Here is a 5,736-nt window from a genome sequence, read left to right as displayed (position 1 = left end):
GGTGAATTTGGGCTTGAAAAGGACACAATTCTTTATAGTCGGAGCTTTCCAGATGTGCAATAGTCCAGTGGGCTGACTTGGGAGGTCATGGGTTCCCCATCATTGGAGATCTGTAAGTAAAGGTGAGCTAGTGTCCTTTCCCTCTCCCTCTCCCACTCCCTCCCCTTCCCCTTCCTCCCCCGCTCCTTTCCTCTAGAACTGTTTTTATTAGCTATGAGTCAGACTTGATGGTGTTCAATGTTCCTTCCAGGCATTGGTTCACAAACAGTCTAGGCCAAATGTAATGTCAAAAAAAAAAGTTATTTTGCATATCATTTTAAATTTGTATTTTTATAGTAAAATTTAGTGATTAATTTAAAATGAGATTAATTATTAGTTGAATTTGTTTAATCAATACAGATAATTTATGATTTAGTATTCAGTAAATGTTCACTTTTCTAAAGCAATTCCCTTAGCACACACCCTAATGAGATAGGCTGCATGCACCTGTGCACCCATATCACAAAGTTTGTGATCTGGCGATTTAACAAATGTTTATTAAATGTCTCCTATGTACTAGACACTAAGGATTCAGGGACAAAATTAAAACTATCACTGTTCTCAAGGAGCTTATATTTTGTAGAGGAGGGAGGGTAGAGAGAGAGGGATAACATATACCTATGTTATCGTTGTTCATTCGTTTCAGTCACATCCGACTCCGTGACCCCATTTCGGGGTTTTCTTGGCAGAGATACTGGAGTGGTTTCCCATTTCCTTCTCCAGCTCATTTTACAGATGAGGAAACTGAGGCAAACAGGGTTAAGTGATTTACTCAGGGTCACACTGCTAGTAAATGTGTGAGGCCAAATTCGAACTCAGGTTTTCCTGACTACAAGCCTGGTGCTCCATCCACTGCGGCCCATTTACGTATATAAGTCACTTATAAGGGGAGTCACAATAGCGCAATAGTTTGTATGCCTCCAGAGTTCTCTCACTTCTCTCTGAGGATTCTTACAGTCTTGTGAGTATTATTAAACTTGCTGATGTGGCTGGTGAATAATAAAGGGAAAAATTAAAACTTCCCAAGGGTTGGCTTAAGCGGTAATCAGCGAGAAACTATCATGATTTCGTCAAGAAATCTCTCCGTGCACGGATTTTTGTTTTTATGTTCTGGAGTGATGACCCTTGGGATTGGCCTGTCTCCATCCATTTTTCTTTCTAGCATTTGAAATGACAGGTTATTCTAATGCCCAAATATTAATTTCTGTGGCCTACCCCTATATTTCATCTGCCACGTTGCCGTGCATTTTCAGGATTTCCATTATTTTGCGTTGAACCACTGGCAAGCTAAATTTCTCTAACGGGCTTCGATTCATTGCATTAAATGCCTGTACAGCCCTGGAAGATTTATTGATTTTTTTTCCCTTAGCCAAGTGACAAATACTATTTTTGAGACTATAATAGAGATTGATTACGATTTTGTGGAACGCAGAGAGAGCTGATCTCAGTAAGACAACCTTGGGGCATACAAAAATGGGTGGAAGGGAAGAGAGGAAAATCATTGAATTAATAAAGAAGTTAATGAATTTATCTGCTCCTGATGAAGATGGAGAAGCATTATTTTTTTCTGGCTAATGAAAGATACAGTAGATTCTTGGTTGCCATGTACAATGAAGGTCACTTTAAATACTTGGAGAGGACATGTTGGCTTTCTGGAACCTTAGTAAAAGAAACTATCCATAGTTTTTGAAGCCCGGAAGCAAGAGATGCCATCCAGGTATACATCAGGGCATCTCAGAGTGGTGCTTTTGGTGAAAAAACACAATTATTTTTGCAATTTAAATCAGAACAAAGGCTGATGATGATAGATTGAAATCAAATGCAAAATGTTAAGTAGTCTAGGGGGAGCATTCTACCTTTGCTGTCTTAATTGATTCACATACAGGATAAAAATAAATGGAGTTAGTTTCTTTGTCTTTCTTTTTTCATTCTTTCCTGGCTGTTGTATTCATTAATAAGACTTATCATTATACCCACTGTGAATGTTGTTTTCCTTTGCCTCACTCGCTAGTAGTTTTCAGCCCAGGTATATGGAGAAAAGGAAGCTTTGGTAGGCTTTAAGTATTTAAAGGGTGAGCTAGCAGGATCCCTGAGCCCAAGACAAAAGGAGGGTAAGTTGAAATTTAAAGGATTTCAACGACTGTACTATGTAACCTTGGGTGAGATATTTATTTTCTCTGGTTAAATGAATTCAGCTCAGCAAGCACTTATCAGGTACTTACTGTGTGCCAGGCACATAGGTCTCAGGATACAAAACCCAAAATGGAACAGGACCTCAGGACCTTGCATTCTCCTGGAGCCGGGGAATCTTAACCTGGAGTCTAGAGCCACACACCCCCAACCCAAGCAACCTGTGGATAGTTTTCAGGGGGATCTGTGAACTTGGATGGGAAAAAATGAACTTTTATTTCAGTATAATGTCTCTTTTTGATCCTATGAATTTTATTTCATTCATTTAAAACAAAAGTTATTCCGAGGTGGTGCAGTGGATAGTGCACTTGCCCTGGAGCCAGGAAGACATGAGTTCAAATCCAGCCTCTGACACTTTCTAGCTGTGGGACCCTGGGCAAGTCACTTAACCCTGTTTGCTTCAGTTTCCTCATCTGTAAAATGAGCTGGAGAACAAAATAGCAAATAACTTCAGCATCTTTGCCAAGAAAACCCCAAATGGGGTCACAAAGAGTTGGACATGAGCGAAACAACTCAACGAAAATAACAACCATAGATGTCACTAGGCAGCCAAATTGGGGTATGGCAGAAAAGGAAGGAAGGAGGGAAGGAAGGAAGAAAGGAAGGAAGGAAGGAAGGTAGGAAAGAAGGAAGGAAGAAAAAGGAGGGAGGAAGGAAGGAAGGAAGGAAGGAAGGAAGGAAAGAAGGAAGGAAGGAAGGAAGGAGGGGAGGGAGGAAGGGAAGAAGGAAAGAAGGAAGGAAGGAAGGAAAGAAGGAAGGAAGAAAAGGGAGGAAGGAAGGAAGGAAGAAAGGAAGGAAGGAAGGAAGGTAGGAAAGAAGGAAGGAAGAAAAGGGAGGAAGGAAGGAAGGAAGGAAGGAAGGAAGGAAGGAAGGAAGGAAAGAAGGAAGGAAAGAAGGAAGGAAGGGAGGAAGGAGGGGAGGGAGGAAGGAAAGAAGAGGAAGGAAGGAAGGGAGGAAGGAAGGAAGGAAGGAAGGAAGGAGGGGAGGGAGGACGGAAAGAAGGAAGGCAAGAAGGAAGGAAGGAAGGGAGGAAGGAAGGAAGGAAGGAAGGAAGGAAGGAAGAAGGAAGGAAGGAAGGGAGGACGGAAGGAGGGGAGGGAGGAAGGAAAGAAGGAAGGAAGGAAGGGAGGAAGGAAGGAAGGGAGGAAGGAAGGAAGGAAGGAAGGAAGGAAGGAAGGAAGGAAGGAAGGAAGGAAGGAAGGAAGGAAGGAAGGAGGAAGGAAGGAAGGAAGAAAAGGGAGGGAGGGAGGGAGGAGAAAAGTTAAGAACCTCTGTACTAGAGTATTACAGCATTCTCACATGAGACTTGTGTTTGAATCCCATCTCCCTCATTTGCTAGCTGTGTAACCTTGAGCATGTAGCCTTTCAGACCCTCAGTTTAATCATCTGTAAAGTGGAAATAATAGCATCTATCTCAGACAGCTGTTGTGAGGCCAAAATGAGACAAAGTACATCAAGGGCTTTACAACATGTTTGGTGCTGTAGCAATGTCAGGGTTGGCGTTAATGATGATGGTGCCGTTGGTTAGAACTGAGTACAGAGAAAAAGATCATCTGGCAAACATAAGATCAAACCAGCTCTGGAAATAAGCTTGTGCCCTCAGGCACTGAAAAATTTTGGCCTGGACAATTTAGATTACAGGTAGGTTGAAATGGTTTAACTTTACTCCAGGGTGTGGTATCTTTGTTTATTCACCATTAGCATACTTGTAGGTTTATAGATCTACAGGGTTAGGGTATGGACATGTAATCTCATGGGTATTGGGAACTCCCCAAGGAGAAAACTCTCCCTACCAATTCATGTGGATTTATAGTCTTGGTGAGTTTCTGAACTCCAAGGTGTCAAATACACAGAAACATACATAAGGCTCTCTGCATGCTGCACATTGGCTTAGCTTTAAAATGTATTATTTTCTATGTTGTATTTTTATTTATTTTGGTCGACATCACCCAAGTACATTTTAATCTGGTTCAGGCTATACTTGGGAGTGTTGTGGTCCATGTATTTGATACCTTCTGCCCTAGAGCATCAGATGGTTAAGTGACTTGCCCAGGGTTACATAGACATTGTATATCCAAGGTGTTCCATGAGCATAGGTCAGCTTGGCTTCACGGGTGCCTTTCTATCTACTTGCCAGAGGGAGGGAGAAGGAGAGGGAGAGGAAAAGAGAGAGAGAGGAAAGGAGAGGACAGGAAGGAGGAGAGAGACAGAGAGAGAATGAGTTGATGGATAGATAAATGATTAATAGATGATAGCTCTGGAAAAAACTGATTGAATCCTGATATTCTTCATTAAGCGTATTTGAACTCAGGCACACAAAGCACTAACTCAAAGAGGAAGGATGAGGCTCTGAAGAGACCAGGTTCTGCTTTTGACCTTGTTTCTTTTAAAATATTGGTGAGGTATCAGGAAAGGTTCTCTGTCTCTTAATGATTAAAAGTATATAAAATATAGTATAATTTTTTTCTAATATTTATATGATAGAAATTATGTATATACAACACATGGCAGCCTGAATAGAACAAGTTATATACATGTAGTGCGCTCTAAAGTTTACAGGCTGCTTTCCAAACATGGGCTCCTCTGGACCTCACCACAACCCCAGGGCATCCTCATAGCTATTCCTACATGGGGGCATGGGCCTAGAGAGGTTAAGTGATGTTATTGAGGTCCTATAGGTAATAAGCCTCAGAGGTAGGATTTTGAACCAAAGTCCAGTGGCTCCAGGGCCAATGCGTTTCCATCTCCACCTACAAACCTGGAAGGTACTATTTTTAATGATCTATGGTCACTGGACTTGGACTTCATATGTTTTTCAAGTACTCACTTTCTTTGTGCTCACTGAATCCTGATGCTTAAAAGAGCTCTTTTTCAATTCATTTCTTTTGTGTTCAACTCTTCATGACCCATTTGGGGTTTTCTTGGCAATTGCCACAGTGATTTGTCATTTCCTTCTCCAGCTCATTTTAGAGATGAGGAGACTGAGGCAAACAGGATGAAGTGACTTGCCCAGGGTCACGCTAAGTAAATGTCTGAGGTCAAACTTCAGCTCAGGTCTTCCTAACCCCACACTGGGGCGCCACCTAGCTGCCCCATGTAATTCTAGGCAAGTCATCTGATCTCTCAAAGCTCTAGGAAATTCCTAACTCTAGAAGGTACTGGGCTGTATTGATACAGAGAGGTTCCTCACCTGGGAATTCCCTTTATCAAAGTAATCACAGTTCCCATCCTCCCTTTGCTTTGGTTAAATGACAAGGGTTAGTGTGAATCACATTTCATAACTGACTTGTGATTGATCTAGATAATTTAAAAAAGCTATTTTTAAACACTACAGATTCTGAGAAGTAATGAAAAGAGAAGTCACATTCTTTTCCTCCCATTTTTAAGATGCCGTATTACTTCATGAATCATTTAGCTTCACAGAGATTGTTTGATATGTTCAGAAAGTCCAAGATCTCCTTTTTTTCTATTACAAGGATAAACTTCATTAAAAATTTACTCGTTCAA

This window comes from Trichosurus vulpecula, chromosome 5 (assembly GCF_011100635.1).
Source record: "Trichosurus vulpecula isolate mTriVul1 chromosome 5, mTriVul1.pri, whole genome shotgun sequence".
NCBI classification, from domain to species: domain Eukaryota; kingdom Metazoa; phylum Chordata; class Mammalia; order Diprotodontia; family Phalangeridae; genus Trichosurus; species Trichosurus vulpecula.
Note: the sequence above shows the minus strand (reverse complement) of the source record.